The 17,019-nt window shown below is 43.5% G+C and overlaps 1 protein-coding gene across 2 annotated transcripts in view; it reads left to right on the plus strand.

Moving 5' to 3' along the window:
• The first annotated feature begins 12,728 nt into the window (after positions 1–12,728).
• Positions 12,729–17,019, plus strand: part of sulf2b (sulfatase 2b) — a 105,491-nt gene continuing 101,200 nt past the window's right edge. Inside the window, exon 1 of one of the 2 annotated variants that reach the window (XM_018756734.2) lies at positions 12,729–13,114. The gene's annotated coding sequence lies outside the window, so the exon portion shown is untranslated. The remainder of the gene's footprint in view (positions 13,115–17,019) is intronic. The other variant, XM_018756738.2, reaches the window with a different exon arrangement.

The raw sequence follows: 17,019 nt of genomic DNA on the forward strand, positions 1-17,019 counted from the left end.
TCCAGAGGTGGTGGCTCTAACCACTATGATACCTGCTGGCCCCTATATGTGAGCATTCATAAAGCAAAGAAGTACATGAGTGGCTGTGCACTGGTACACCATGTATGGAAAAATACTGGTAAAATAGTGAAAGTACATGTATTAGTCTGTCCTCCTTTATGGATCAGTGACATGCGAACTCCCACAGCCTGGTCCAGTGCACTCTCAGCAGAGGACAGTAAGGACTTCTTTCCTCTGTCATCCTCTGTGAGCCTTGTGAGACATGGTTTGGCTGTGAAGCAGGCATCAATGGTCACTCCTTGGTCCCCACATTTAGCAGAAATAAAGTGAAACATTACCCTGTTTTGTGTGTGTGTTTCAGCATGCCTCCTTAATGAGAAAGCTTTGTGGTGACCATGAAGAAATGTTAGGATAAGGGCCGTCATCTAATAATGCTGTTTAAAATTCCTGTCACCTGACTACACCTGTGGCTGGCGGGTATGAATTTTGAGCAATCTGTAAGCTGTGCCGTTTGTCTAATATAGCGAGAAGCAGAGGACACACTGCGTAGGAAGACCTTCCTCAGAGCGCCAGGCGTTACCATGCCATGTTTGTTTGCCTGCTCAAATCCTCAGAGTCTACAAGCCCTCTATTATTCAGCCTGACATAAATCCCAATTAAATTTTCACACAGAGCAGCTTTTAATTAGTGCCTATCCTGTTTTGTGAATGCTGTCAATTTTAATGCTATTATTGTCTAAAATGGCTTTGCAGTAGTGAAAAGTGAAGGGACTGGTAGCTGGGGTTCAGAGCTATTGTATGTTAAAATATTTGACTCTAGGGGTACTTATTGTGGGGGTGCAGTAGTGCAGTGGGTTAGACCAGGGCCTGCTCTCTGGGGTTCGAGTCCCACTTGGGGTGTCTTGTGATGGGCTGGTGTCCTGTCCTGGGTGTGTCCCCTCCCACTGCAGCCTTGTGCCCTGTGCTGCTGGGTTAGGCTCCAGCTTGCCGCGACCCAGCTTGGGACAAGCAGTCTCAGACTGTGTGGGTGGGTGGGTTGGTTACTTATCTGTAGTTTTACAGTGGGTGTCCATCGAAAGGCTGAGCCTGGAATGGGTCCCAGTGATGTGAATAAAAGCCATCTTGCTTGATTCCAATTCCCAAGGGTAACTGTCAACTTTAAATAACTATCAGCCAGTTGCTCTGACTTCAGGCATCATGGAGACCGTGGAAAAGGTGGTCTTGGTACACCTGAAACCCTTGACAAGACTGCATTGGACACCCTGCAGTTTGCCTACTAGGATCAAATTAGATTGGATGGTACTGTCATCTTCCTGCTGAACATAACCTACTTCCTCTAGGAAAGGCAGGCAATGCTACGATGCGTTCAGCACACACATCCTGGACTGTTGGGAGATGCATTCATTGTTTCCTGCATTATGGGCTACCTGACTAGCAGACCACAGTTTGTGTGGCAGCAGTGCTGCGTGTCAAACAAGGCACTGAGAAGGACTTCAGGCACGTCACCGAGATATGTCATCTACCAAAGTTCTCAGATGACACAACAGCAGTTGGGCGTGTCAGGGAAAGACAGGAGAATGAGTACAGAAGCTTGGTGAAGGACTTTTTTAAGCAGCACAAATGGACCCAGATGCACCTCAGTGTTGACAAGATATAATACATGGCGGTGGTCTTCAGGATGTCCAGGGGTCTACTGTGTTCAGTAATTACTGGATGGGAAGGAATTGGAAGAGTAGGGACATAAAAGTATGTGAAGTTGCAGAAGACAACAGACTGGAAGCAGTACAGTGGCACGCTGGTGCAATGGCTTTGCTACAGTCAATACCACACACACACACACACACACACATTTTCAGAACCGCTTGTCCCTTACGGGGTCACAGGGAACCGGAGCCTACCCGGCAACACAGGGCGTAAGGCCGGAGGGGGAAGGGGATGCACCCAGGACGGGACGCCAGTCCGTCACAAGGCACCCCAAGCGGGACTCGAACCCCAGACCCACCGGAGAGTAGGACTGCGGTCCAACCCACTGCGCCACCGCACCCCCCCAGTCAATACCAACAGACTGAATATACTAATGAGCAAGGCTAGTTTGATAATACAAATGGTGCAACAGTTTGGTATCTTTGTACCATGTTAGAACGCCCAATGTGTTCTTTGCTGTTACCCACACTGTTCCAAATCTTCATTTGCCTGCCCTAGGAAATGTTTTGCACCATGGCTACATGTCTCACCACAGAGAAAAAGTAATGATGACATGTAAACCTTGAAGTAAGAAGTTACACTGGTTGGAATAATAATGACTAACTTTCGGACTCAAGTTATCTGGGCCAAGACCTGTCTTAAAAGAAGCCTCAGGTGTTCTAGCTGCGTAGACCTGCAGGAAGTGTAACCAAAGAGCTTTCGTAAAACAAGAAGCATCAAGGAGAGAGTGTGTTATTTCTGTTTTGATCGCTGAGAAAACACTTTTTCTTCTGGGCAAAGAAGCATCACTTTCTTAGCCCTGCCTCCAGGCATTCTGCCAAGCTGTACACACAGAATGTATATCCGTATGTGCTTCTATATGTCAATGTGCAGAATCACACCAGGTCCTACAGCATGATGATCAAAAGATATCAGATCAGTGCCTGTCAAGCTTCAGGAAGAATGTTCTTCAATGAGGCAACATTATTCACCTCGCAGCTCTACTGGTGGAGGGGCAATATGTCCTGTACATGTGGAAGGACAGTCTTCTAGTTTGAAGTTTACTGCGCAGACCTCTGGTCACCATACAGATTCATGGGGTCATGCCCTCTAGAGGTGGTCCTGACCTTGACAAGAGCACCAACACACACACCTGCACATAAGCACCATCAGCATGACACAGGTACAAGGAGCACCAGCACCCACAGCAGAACCTTGACTACAAATACATGCCTCTTTACCACAGGAAAGAACTTTTTTTGGCAGTCTACCTCACCTTACATCTGAGTGATTCCCCACCTGGACCTAGTTTTTGTCCAAGCAGGCATCTTCTCATCTCCTGTGTTTTTTGGTGTGACACCTCCAGACCTGCATTTCACCTGTTTATCACCACAAAGGCTAATAAACTCCACACCTAGATTTATGACTCAATGCTCTCCAAGGGGTCCTTGACAGTATATCATTCCCTTACCATTGTCAGTTCTCAGTAAGATTTCATGTAATAAAGAGATTTTATTTTGAGTTTAAAAATAATCAAAACTTAATACGTAATTTTCCAAGCTCTTATTTGTTGTTATTGATATTTCCAGGCCAAAAGGTTCCACAAAAGATGATGTTTTACAGCTGCGTCTGAGCTCACCTCTGGGTCTTGAAGAGTGAGCTCTAGACAGACAAAAACAGAACTGGAACCACTGCATTCAGATAAAACTGTGGGAAAGACAAAAAAGTGTTTTTTGAAAATCAGATATGTTCAATGATGCTTGTTAGTTTTTTATATATATATTTCTTTATGGTTGAGTTAATTTTTCTCTGTAGTCATGAGCACAATTTAAGCACTTGTCATAAGACTTCAGTTTCTTCTGTTTTTGGTTACTTTTGTAATATCTCTGCAAGAAAACAAGAATTGGTTTTGTTGGACATGCCTGATGTCACTTGATGAATTTTTGCACCAAAGTCAGGGTGGAAGGTGTTATTAGTTGTGCTACTTCTTAAATTTCTTTGTACGTTTGAGACTCAGCAGAATAATATTGTGGCATGGGAGCACCTTCAGGTTCTGATGCAGTGTGCTCCTCAACACTCACCAAAGACAGATTAACCTCCTGTGCAATTCATCTCGTTGAAAAAGAAGCCCAGTTCAACAAAAACTGTCCTTGCAGATTACATTTGTCCTCTCATGTAATCAAAACACAGGACATTCTTTGCTCATATTTGATGGCATTTTGCTTCATGATTAATTCCTAGAAAGCCTGCTAATGCATGTCCAAAAATGCAATTGAGATATTTTGTATCATATTTGTAAAACACTGAAAAATTTGTTTTATGTTTTAATAGGCCTCATTTGTAACTTGGCACACTTACTAAATAATAAATATATTTATTTAAGAACAAAACCTATTCCATATGCTGTACTAACCATAGTTATTTAGCTGACTCCTTTTTCCAAGATCACTTAGTGTTACAAATTTACCCATTTATTCAAGAGGGTATTTTTACAATAACAGTTTAGGGTAAGGACCCTAAGAGGACTTCTACATTACTTCATTTAGCAGATGCTTTCCTTCAGAGTGACTTCCAATGAACTCTACGTAGTGTTAGCAGCCCACACACCTTATTCACCAAGGTCACTTACACTGCTTGATCCACTGCTTACACTGGGTCATTCATCCATGCATCAGTGGAACACACTCTCTGTGTCACTCACACACTGTGGGTGAACCTGAAGAGCATGTCTTTGGACTGTGGGAGGAAACCCACACAAACAGAGGGAGAACATGCAAACTCTACACAGACTGAGGGGGGATCAAACCCACACCCTCTCGCATCAGCCAGGTGCTATGAGACAGCAGTGCTATTTGGTTGTGCCACAGTGACACCTGTAACAGATGTTTGGATTAAAAAAGCCACAACACTAAACATGACAATACGTCTCACCCCATTTAAATTCTGAACTTGCCACTGAAATTAACACATAACGGCTGGACTGGTGGACTGGTGTCCTGTCCTGGGTGTGTCCCATCCCTCTTTGGCCCTGCGCCCTGTGTTGCTGGGTTAGGCTCCGGCTCACCACAATCCCACTCGGAACAAGCAGCTTCAGACTGTGTGTGTGTGTGTGTGTGTGTGTGTGTGTGTGTGTGTGTGTGTGTGTGTGTTTGTATGCATGTGTGTGTGTGTGTGTGTGTGTGTGTGTGTGTGTGTAATGAGATGTAAGACATACAGTATGTATAAGACAGTAATAAGAAATGGCAGATATCCTGATAGTGTAGTCACAAAACCAGTAAAGCAAAGGCCAGACCTCTTTTTTTTCCTTGTTCCAGAGGGTGTAAAGACTATACCAGGGAGATATATACAGAGTATGATGGTATGATGTTATTACTTAATGCATTACTTATAAACTTCAATTATATACTCTTGAATAGAACTTCATTTAAATATTTATAACAATTCATTTTTCATAATAATGAGCAGTAGGCTGTAACTACAGTAAAATAACATGAACAAGGCTATCAATTTCATTGACTGTCTCCTGGGACTAATAGCTTTTATGTTACAAACATAACTTTTAATTCACCGAACCTTGTTACGAAGAATAAAAATTTGCAGTATCTAGGTTTGTATATTCAAAGCAGTCTGATCATTTCTAAAATCGAGAGTAGAAATGTTGTTTGTCACTTGAAACTTTTTGATTCATTAATTTGGAAGGCAGGAACAATGGATAACGTCTTTTAAACTGTAGGTACGCTTGTGGCAGAGAGGCCCACACTGGACAAGACTCTAGTCCAACACAAGGTAGCCACAATACAAACATTCACTTATCCCTGGGTGAGTGTTCACATTTATTTATTTAGGTGATGCTTTCCTGCATAACTTTGAATGTTAAGCTCCTTACCATTCACTCATTTGTACAAATGGCCAATTTTTTACTGGAGCAATTCAGGGTACCTTGACCAAAGGTACTACAGCAGGAGGTGGAATTCAAACAGGGGTCCTCCAAATCCAAAGATGGCTCTAACTGCTATTTTACATGCTGTTTCTGTGTGTGCATGCATATATATTTCTCATTTTTGTGGAAATTCTGAAAAATATACCTTCCGAAAAAATACCTTGTGAAGTTATTCATGCAATGTAGAAAGACTTTTTGAATAGGTTTGCTTAAAAGCAGAATGGCTTTTCCTTAAGGAGTCATACTTTTAAGTGAGTGTTTATGAATCCTTTCATATCATAACAGACAGATATTAATCACTCTCAGGCAAAGCTGTCAGGAGGTGTGCCATATAAGAATTAGCATTGTTACATGTATGTCATTCAAGTGAGAGTAAGGTTCTTGAAATAATAGGGATTCAGTCAGGTCTGTATGTGCATGTGTGTTTGCTTGTGGACATACAGTATGTGTTTCCGTTTATATGAAGTCCAGCTAAGGGATCTTTATATTTCCATTTTAGATTTTTACAGACTTTTTTAACTAACGTTATAATAATTATATACATTTTTACAGAGGAATAAGGTTGAAGTTTGTTTCAGCAAATGAGCAAATGCCCTTTGGCAGAGTAACCTTTCTAGTCATTGTAACCCCTGGCATGAATGGGACCACATGAAAAGGATTATATTAACACCCATTATCAAGTTCAACAGCTGATGGAGATCCCACAAAAAGGCCTTTTAGCTCCTCCAAATCTATGTAAAAAAATGTGTCATGATGGCAGTGCTTCATTGCCATTCCCCTTTGATCCATTTTGAGCGCAGAAGAACGTGGGAAAACTGAAAGTAGTTGACATTTAAGATTTTAACATTAAAAATAAATTAAAAAATGAATGAGCATACAATAAATAAAAACTAAATAAATAATAAATTAGGCAGTGTATGAGCATATAATTGAAAAGAATTTTTGACATGCTTTTTCCCCCCAGGATATCAGGGCCAATTATTGTTTACTTAAAACAACATAACCCAAAAAGGAGTTTTCTCCTTTGGCTGTTTCTTCCTTGCTTCTTATCTCTTCACACTTCTTCTCTGTGAAGACGTGTGGAAACTTTCTCAAAAAAATAACAAAAAAGGCTGAAATATTTGTGAGCCTGTTGTAAATGTCAAAATAAACATAGCATAACATAACCATAACCTAATCATCCTTTTAACAAAGTCCAGCAGGCATACTGGGTTGTGGTTTGGAATGACGATCCTACAAAGGCTTGTTATACCTCTTGTGAGTATATAGTATTAAGCCACCCCACCACAGTCCCATGTATGATATTCTGCATAACATATTGTAACTCTCATGGCCCTGAAAATATGTCCCATATAATATACTGTATGGGAGACAGAAGAGATTTCTGATTTAGACAGTATCCTTCCAGTTGCATTGCACAGATTCCAGGGATTCCAGAACATTACTTAGTTGCAGTATCACACTGCCCAGCATTCCAACTTTATTAATACTCTGAAGTTTTTTGTTCTCTCAGGATGGGGAACCACCCCCCACCCACTCCCCCAGAATCACCAACCTCCCACCCCGAGTCTCATCTAGCCCATTATTCAAGGCACTTATTATGGTTCTCCTTGGTCTGCCAGTGGCAGCCCATTTCCCCAAAGGTAGCTATGGCGATCCCATGATGTCTCACAATGAGGGTGGTCTGATGGATGGTGACTTCCTCTTTCAAGACCATGACACAGATACAAAAAGGACAGTTGGGCAGCGCTGCCTTCCCCTCAGAACCATCCTTTTTGTACCCATGTCATGCTCCTGAAAAGGAGGAAGGCCTGAAAAGAGGAGCGCTCCTTTGAAAAAGGGGGTCCCTCCAAGTCACACAATGTCCACACTTTTACAAAACACAGATAAAAGGAGACGTTTTTATCCTTGAGGTGCACACTGTGCGAGGGAGAAATTAGCTGGTAATTTGGTTTCACCCAAGGACAAAGTACCAGCAGGACGTAACGCAAACATTTATTGTGGTTGTCAGATTGGGCGCACTGTGGAAGGGCTCAAAAGAAAGCGATGCTCATCACAAAAGTTGAGCATATGCTTGCAGGTTTTTGAACAGTGTCAATGTTACATCAAAAGTATAGTCCATTGCTGTGTATTTTCTCTGGCCCCACATTTAATGCTTCTGAAGAAATGTTGTCGCTTGACGTCTTGTACAATCGACACTGTTGTTCAGCTTATTAACAGCTGTTGAACAAAGCTGCGGTGGAGTTTGCAGTCCTGAGACTTGTCCTGTGTTGTTATGTGAAAAGAATTCTGCTCTTTGGAGCTATATATTGTTCTTCATGGGCCATTACAAGGACAGTGGTACCACTATCCAAACAAATGCATGCTCAGTAATGTACAAAACCAGCCACCATTTATGAAGGACAATGTTTGGGGGAAGGTACAGATTACGCCTTAATGTTGTCATGCTCAATTATACAGATTCAATGTCCCCCAAGGATCCAATTATCTCATTAGCACAGAAGGCAGACAAAACAAAATGAATTATTTGGCTGAAGGGAGGTAATGCAATAAAGCACATTTGGGATTTTGTTTGTTTCAATCTGATTCCTGCAAATTCGAAATTAATAATGTGATAATTTCATTTTGTTTCGAGAATGTCCGCCACACAGAAGACTACCTGGGGCAGATGAGAGGAAGCTGGAACTGCCGTTCACTGATATTCCTGCTCTGGTCATTGTTAGGGTGGGAACATACTGTTCAAAATTTTAAAAAAGTAATTAAACTTTGATAACAGGTGCTCTGTGCGGCTTGTGGGTTCCCCCTGCCCGGTCCATGTCCTCTGGCCTGCACAGCATAAGGGAGGCTTGCTGATGTCAAGGCCATCTAGATGCTGATGTCATTTCCTGTAAAATGTAATTGTGGGGGACACTAATTAGCTAACTCAATCTGACTGTCTTTACCACTGAGATTCATCACAATATGATTTCTTGCAATGCTCCTTTCCCTCATGCAGAAGCAGAATCAGTTCCCATTTCCTTTCTCTTCAGAAAAGCCCTGGATTTCCCCTCCCCTCTACCAGAATAATCATAATCCACTTCTTCTCTAATGCACTGGTCTGTGGTATGGATGCATAAATGACCTGAAAGATGCAGATTTGTGAAGGAGTACAGTGGTGGGTGTACAGTTAAACCCGTGGGGTAAGGGTGGCAGAATGTCACCAAATGCAGGCAGCCTATGTATGTTCCAGGTGCAGTAAATATACGCTTCCCCTATCTGTGACTCTTTAAATGGTGTAAACTGCCGAATTTCAAGCATGATGAACATTTTTTAAATTTTTTTATTCTACCAGACTATAGCTAATTAGTTAGTTTTGCCCATCACAATGCTATTAGAGTATATAGCTTCATAAATGCGAAAAATGTGATGTATATTGGGGATCCACTTTGCCTTTATTTATTCGGTTTTTACTTGGTTGCTACAGCGGTAAATATACAGTATTTATTTTTTTAAATTTTATATATTGAGGAGCTTAATGATTTTTATTATTCCCCTTTTATGGCTTCAGGGTTTAAAACTTCACAAAATATACATACAGTTTCACCGAGCAAATTACGATATGACCTATGCCAAAATGGTCTAATATTTATTCTTGTGTTACAAGCACAAATTTTCTGCAGCACGTTTAAAGTGTCACTGCAACACTGGAAGAACATTACTGGATACCTGGATCATAATTACTATATCAGTGCAAGCCAGAGCAAGTGGAAAAATGTGATTTTTAACTACTTGCAAATTGCCTGGTATGTGAACAAACATTATTCCACTGTTAATAATTTACAGCATCATTAGCTTTTTAAGAGGATAGTGATCATACAGGCAGATGGATGCTGAGAGCAGTTTTAGCTCTTCTCAAGTACATCGTCTATGTATCCCACTTTTATTGGCCTAGTCAGAAAACCTTTCCAATCTCCATGGCTAACTAAGCTTGGAGTTAAAGGGCACAACTGCTCCCACAGTCACAAATTATGTGCTTAAAGCATTGACAGCAAGATGATTGTAAAGTGGGAGGGTCTAACTGATGTATAATTTTTATTGCTTAAGACCAATAATTTATAGTACATATATACCCTATGATCAAGAAAAAGCAGTTTTATAAACAAAACTTTGCATTTATAAGAGCAGTTCTTCAGACTGATTAGTCTCTATGGAAATGAATGGTTGTATCCCAGGAGACTTTGTTAGGGAGTTAGTTATATGAGGCACGTCCTTTATTTGCAACGCCATCATTTTGTCCGACTGTTTTACTATATATTATACCGATCCAAAGTTTTTCCTGCCTGTATTTGTCAGATAGTGGCCAATTTTTAATTAATATCGGTATTAGGTGCTGAGAAAACGCAAGCAAAACAATCTTAGTATACATACATACATTTTCTGAACCGCTTGTCCCATACTGCAGTGTAAATGGTCAGTGATCGGCAAGAGGAAACTTCAGAAGTGAGTCAGGAGAAGAAGTGATTCAGAGGCTCAGTGTGAAAATGGCAGTTCATTCTGGTATTTTTCAGAGCTTTGTCTCCACCAAGGCCCCATGGATCAGAAACTTATGGTCAGTAATGATTAGTCACCCAGCAGACACATTAATCCAGTGAGTCGCACTGCTTACATATCATACTAGTGCTGAAATGCAGGACCTCTCCGTGGCTTCAGTTTCTACACTGCTGCGAGGCCGCACTTTTTCCTGTGCGCACGTTCCTCACAGGTAATGCAGGGAAGTCAGGCAAGCTCCACGTCCATCTGTTTCCAACTAGAGCAAAACTTCTGAGCCACATTTATTTTCATTTTCAAGCAGTTAAGAATGTGTGTTTCTTTAGGTTCTCACAATAAATTTTCATGGCAGTCCAGGTCTTCTCAGATCATGCGTCCTGTCAAAGGCCAGAAAAAGAAATATGAAATATGTATTTGTCACAGTATATACAATCAGATAGCTTGAAAGCCACCTCTGATTCATGGTGACTTACTTGGTGACTTTCATTTTAATGTCCTTGGAAAAGAGGGTCCAAGTACAGAAATGGGATAATGCTTTCACAGATTTTTAATACGGAAGCTCTTTTGTTTACTTTTGGAATTTTGCATTGACGCAATATGTGAATTTTTTAGACTTCGGTAATCCAGTTAATTTATTAGCCAAATGGCTGTGTGTTTGGTACAGAGGAAAGATAGTACAACCACATATTTACAAGTGAGAGTCCCTCCCTATGAGTTGAAATCCTTTATTTACGTGTTCCCGTGGGCGTAACAACAGTTGAATAAGCGGAGCAGAATTTTTTTCCCTTTGAAGTTTTAATTACTTAATCTCTGCTGTTAGGAACATAACTAGAAAATGGGCAACACAGCAGCTTAATGCATTTTCGTGTAAGCGGGTACAGAACTGCGGACCTAGAATTGACGATGATGATGAACATACTGTATATTTACGTTAAGAACTGTGGTATACCAATTAAACCCTACAATCTAAGTTAATCTTCCTTGTCCTGAAGACATATATGCAAATTATCTTCTTTTGAAAAGTACGACAGCATCAGTCACTCAGTTGCCTTTGATGAAGCGATCAACCTCCGGAAGGTTTTCGTGAAATTCGGCTATGTTAGAAATCATATCCCTAGGAAATAGAAAAAGGAAAATGCGACACTTTTACTGTGAGGGTATTTATTGGCCCTTATATGATGTGCAACAGCCAAAATGCAGCCTTGTGATAAACTCTCAGACATGACATGCTGATATAAGATGAGAGAGCTCGTGGCTTTGCAGATAGAAGCATTGTGTGTAAAAGTGACAAAGAATATTTTTTTCATATTTTAATCCAAACAACAGTTCCCCACCCCCTGACACACAGCCCTGATGTATTTTGGTGGAATGCAAAGCTTTTTTCTCCATGAATCTGCAGATAAAAGAATAGTAACTGCCTTGAATTTCACAAGTGGAATTTCTGAAACTTGAAAAAAGTTTGTTTGTTGAATATTCTGCTTTTGACGATGAGGTGCCGTCCAATTTCGCATTTTTATTTCTGTCTTTCCTGTCTCACTGGAGGTGAATTAGTCCGGTAATCATATTTAGAAGCCATCGTATGCCACCTTAAGATAGTGTTATTCTGCAAAGCTGAGCCCTCATGCTTTGTTTGACTGAAAACCGCCTGCAAAGCGCTTGGCGAACTAGCGGCGGGGGCCGCAGGCCGGGCATGTCCATCCCGGCAGGGTGGGAATGCGGCCGCTCCCTGCGCTAGGCCTGCCGGCGTTTGAACATGGGGCCAGATGGGAGTGCTGGGGAAAAGCAGGATAAACAGGATTGTGACAGCGTTGCGAAATGCGCTGCAGTGGGAGAAAGCACAGATGCCGTTTCACCCCGTAGGCCTGAACGTGTAGCGGGACCCATGGCCTGAGCCCGAGGGCCGGAGACTGACCAAGCGAGTGAGCGAGCGAGCCCTGTCCCACTTCTCTTATCGCAAAGGCAGAGAAACGGCTCAGCAAGCCACCTGCACCAGGAATTTCATGGACATGGAAAATGTTTCTTCACGGCTCTTCTTCGGTGTTTTCCAGCTCTGTTCGGACTCCCTTTATGTTCTATTTGCGTGCACTGGGCTTGTGAGAGCAGCGCTAACGCCGTGACCATGTGGGTGTGAGTGTTGTTTCGGCTCTGACTCTATACTTCCTGTCCTCCCACCCTCTCACGTTGTCTTACACAGGCTTGTACAGGCCATTGAGCCTGAAAGGTACGAGCCTCATGAATACAGAGTGTTCAGGCCAAGCTTTCCTTTCCCGTGTGGGCTCTGCGTCCCTCTGCCCCCTCCCTTCCTTCCCATTAAAATTGATCTCTTTCTCTCCCTCTGCCTTGCTCACTCTCTCTCTCTCTCTCTCTCTCTCTCGCTCTCTCTCTCTCGTTCTCTCGCTCGCTCGCTTCCTCTCCATCTCGTAGGCTCCGCCTCCGGCACAGAGAAAGTGCTCTGCTTTCAGATTGGGCACAGGCAGTCCAGTCCGCCCTCTCTTTCTCTTCCCCTCGCTCTCTGAGTGAGTGAGTAAGTAAGGCAAAGAGGCAGGCGTGTTTCAACAGATGGCTCGGGCTGTCCTCATTAGTCACTGACACTGCTTGAATGAGAGCTCAGAGAGAGAGAGAGAGAGAGAGAGAGAGGGGGAGGGACGGAGGGAGTCCAGGGAAATTAAACTGTAGAGACTTTTTCCTCCCTTTTTTCTGCCTCCCTCGTTCTTCTCTGTTTCTTGTTCAACCCCCACCTCCACCCCACCCCCCCACCTGTGTGTGTATCTATATTAGAACCTTTTCTCAGTGTGTCTCAGAGCTGGCACTGTGGAGGTCAGCCTGGACGACAGGACAGGACAGGACAGGACAGGGAAAGAGGGATGGTTTTGTGACCCCCCCCAGACTCCTCCACTATTCTGCCTAGGTGGACACCTGCTCCCCACCCCCTCCACCACAGGCTTCCGAGGACGGCGTCTGCAAGGTACAGTGAGTGGCCTACTTTACTTTGCTCTCCCTAGGTCCACGCGTGTGCACTTGCTGCCGACGGCTGCGCTGATGTAAGCGGACAGGGAATAGTGAGGAGCCGGTGCAGCCCTGATATTTAGCAGCACTAGGCCAACGGTGTTCTCCCTCTCTTAAAGGGCCCTCGCTCTTTAAACACACACACATGCAACACTCGGGAAGTCTGGCGTTACCGTTCACGTGCGGAGGTAAAATATTGCCCAAACTGGGACGTTTCTTGGAGAGTGATCAGCCATGCTTCCGATCATTTTGATTCTGGGGACCTGTCTGTAGCGCGCAGAAAAGTTGTCAGATGTGTAGAACAGGTTGCACAAAGCATGTGTTTCTGCATGTCAGTCAAAGTGTTCCTCTGAAATACATCAGCAAGACACAGATCTTGCCCGCACGTCACACTGAAATTCAGGGGTGAGCAGCGGGGGGGTTCAGTATGGGGGTGCTCGTGTGTCGACTTTGGGATTCTGACAAGCACAGGGCGCCAAGATCGGTCGGCCTGCGTTTGCTGCAGGTGTTTAGACACGGTTACGAGTTGCCGCGACTGACGGACAAACTATTGCGGCACCCAGACCTGGGCGAGTGGCATGGGTCTGGCTTTCCCAGTTGAGGTTTACCTCATCTCCAGGAATGCAAACATGAAGCGGGCCCAGAGAAAAACGAATCCAGCCTTTTCATAAAGCACTTTGCTCATTTTTCTCCTCGGAACTATGCTTTAAATGGTTTCCTTTCATTTTAACAGCATGCACAGTTTAAGCCTTTTTTCATTGGAAAACAGAAACCTGCTCATTAGGTTTTATTGTGCGGCCATAAAACGGTTTTCCTTTTTTGTTTACAGTTCATAGCAAAAACATGACATGCCCACAATTCTTGAGCGTTGTCTGTGTCGGTTTGGATGCGTGTCATGAAGTGGCGTGACTCACGGGCGACGTTGTGTAACACCTCATGTTTTCTCTTTGAGCCGGTTTCCCTTAGGTGCGCTCAGTTCTCAGCCCCCTTCCTGCCACCAGAAAAAAAAAATGATAGAATTTCAAAACAAGAAAATTACCCTTCCCTTCCATACAGGAGCTTTGAATTTCTCTGCCAATCCGTCGCAGGTTTTGCCCGGCTGCAGACTGTCCCATATGGTGTTGACGGACACCTGGTACTGTACCGTAGGAACATGAAGATATCCTCCATGCAACACTGAGAAAACAGAAATGGAGCCACATGTCCGGCACCATCCGCTGCCTCCGTCCAGGAACGCCCATCCGGCCCTGAGCTCTGCGTTATTCCTCCAGGGCATGGGACACGACACTTTCATTCAGAAAATATTTTTTTGGCTGTTTCTTGCCGGGCACTTGGTGTCTCCGCTGTGCGGCGGAACACACCTAAAACAATGAGCAAAGGGCTGATTGTGTGATGGCTGAAATTTGCTTCTGAGATGCAGTCAAATCAGGGAAAATTAAATATTTCTTTGCTGTCTGAGATGGTGATCAGATGGCTGTAATGCCATCAATCCACCTGAATTTCCTGTCTTTGGAGTGTGGGAAGGAACTGGAGCACCCAGAGGAAACCCTCACAGATACAAAGAGAACATGCAAATTCCACATAGACTCAGCCAGGTTTGAACCCACTCCCGAACAGCTCGGGTTCTGTTCGCGGGCAGTACTACTTGCTGTGCTACCCCAATATTATATTTGCTACACAAAAACAGTCATGCATCATTACACACAAGTGAGAGACACTCGTGCAGCTGAAATTATAATAGACTAAATGCTGACTCACTCTTGTGGACCACACTGCTCACAGTCTCTGTGTGTTGTCTTCCCCAGAGACAGCTGTCCCAAGGTCATGGGGCATTGGACACGTGTGAGACCTTTCACTCAGCTCATCTGTGAGGTGATAAGATGAGTCAATCTTCGGAAAACGCAGCAGGGAGCACCATGCTGTCAACATTTATTGATCCGTAAACAAACTTGGGTTATTTACCTGGGTCGATTACTTATGTGATCCGGACCAGATTTGACGTCCGCTTTTTTCCAGTTGGCAGAAGCGGTATGCTGTAATCTAATTTACAAATAAGAGTTTTTTTTTTTTTAAATTTCATTAACTTCTTCTGAACACTGAGAAACTCTTGTGGTTTTTAAATGAAAACCACAACGTTGAAAGTGATTCATTTTCTGTTTCAAATTATAGCTTTTCTCTTTTTTACACTCCCGTACTCATACACGTGTACACACATACAGACACACAGGCATCTTTTTGGTCTTCCGCTCTTTCTCTTTCTCTCTTCCTACCTGACAGATACCGGATCAAGTAGGCAATGGTCAGCATGTGATCCCCAGTCGAGTAAGTGGTAGGAATACATTACTCTTCACTGCTGAATGGTGTAGTTTGTCTCCATTACATATTGCACATCTTGTGACCATGTCATTAGTGTAAACATGCCCCAGAAAACAATGTTGGTTCTGTGGTGATGAATAGCCACAGTGTTATGAAGAGAGACATGAGGACACCTCCAAAACTGGATATAGGAGAGGGTTTAAGTGTGGGGGAGTGTGTTGGATTTCCATGGCAACAGTTGTCATGTGCTCTTCATGAAGGTAGCACATTTTGGAAGATGGAGGATGCTCAGTACACCTGGCTGGTTCCTCAGCTGTACGTCTGGTGTGTTGTGCTCTACCTATGATCTAGTTCTAGAAGAACAGCTGAAGTTATATGAGCAAGTCACACATGTCTGCTTCCATCTGACTGCTTTCCTTGGGCCCTGTGATGTAACAAGGTGACTCATTTAAGATCCCTGTCGGTGATCTGGGCCTTTGAAATGAGTACCCTGTTCAACGGTTTATCATCATAAGCCCAGTGTCTCATGACAAGGGACTGAACGTGGCTTGTTTTTCCCTCTTGGGGTGATTAGTGCACCACCCTCACTCCCTGGGTGAACAATATACATTGTCAGACAGTCACCCCACACTGCCACAGCAGGCCCACATGTTCTAGAAAGTGTATGGGAGAGCGTGGGCCCTCACTGCCCCAAGCCCTTGGGCTAACTGCACAGTTAAGGGAGAGGTAGGGGGCACATTGCACTGCAGGCAGTGCCGAGTTGCCCCCTACACGAGGGTGTGCTAATATATTGGATTTAACAGCAGGGAGCCTTTATTCACAGATGCTCCTGGGGTAAAACCCCAGCTCACCGTGAAGCTTCCAGCTAAGCTGCCCCTGGGCATCGCAGTGATCCCACAAATTCAGTCTCTTCACTTTCTCACGGGTGGACTGATGCTTAATACTGTTCTTTTTTCTAGAATTCATAGAATTTTTTTCTGCATGTCCATAAGAGGATAAAATAGTCCGTATTTATTTATTGAGGTCTTTGAAAGAATGCATCACCGCACAGTTTATATTATATGCCATGTGTCTGTCTTGTTTTAAAGTCAGGCAGAATGCTCACAAACCACATTTTATCTAGTTTTATGTCAGAGCTGTAGCGAACGATACAACCGTTAACTCTTTTTTTTCCCCCGAGTTTCTTAAATGCTGTTTTCTCAGTGCTGGCGCCAAAGGTCAAAGGTCAAAGGGTGTTATAGGGCCACTGCCGAAATGTTCTTTGTGAGGAACTCTGCCAGTTTTCACATTACAAATCACAGGAGTTGCTGAACCCATCCCTCCGGGTGGACGAGCAGCAGCCATCGCGGACGTGTCGGGTCACGGGAGGGCTGAGAAGATCCGCTGGCTGAAAAAAAAGACTCCTTCAGTGTAAAAAGGAAGTGAGGCAGACAACGCATTGCATTGTCCTGCAGCATGTGAGATGAGGTTTTATTTTTGTGGATTAGTCTTAATGTGCGTCACGGTGGACTGAGTAGCGTAGGCAAGGCAGCTGTGTTTAGCCTCCTT

Source organism: Scleropages formosus, chromosome 2 (genome assembly GCF_900964775.1).
Source record: "Scleropages formosus chromosome 2, fSclFor1.1, whole genome shotgun sequence".
Classification (NCBI taxonomy): domain Eukaryota; kingdom Metazoa; phylum Chordata; class Actinopteri; order Osteoglossiformes; family Osteoglossidae; genus Scleropages; species Scleropages formosus.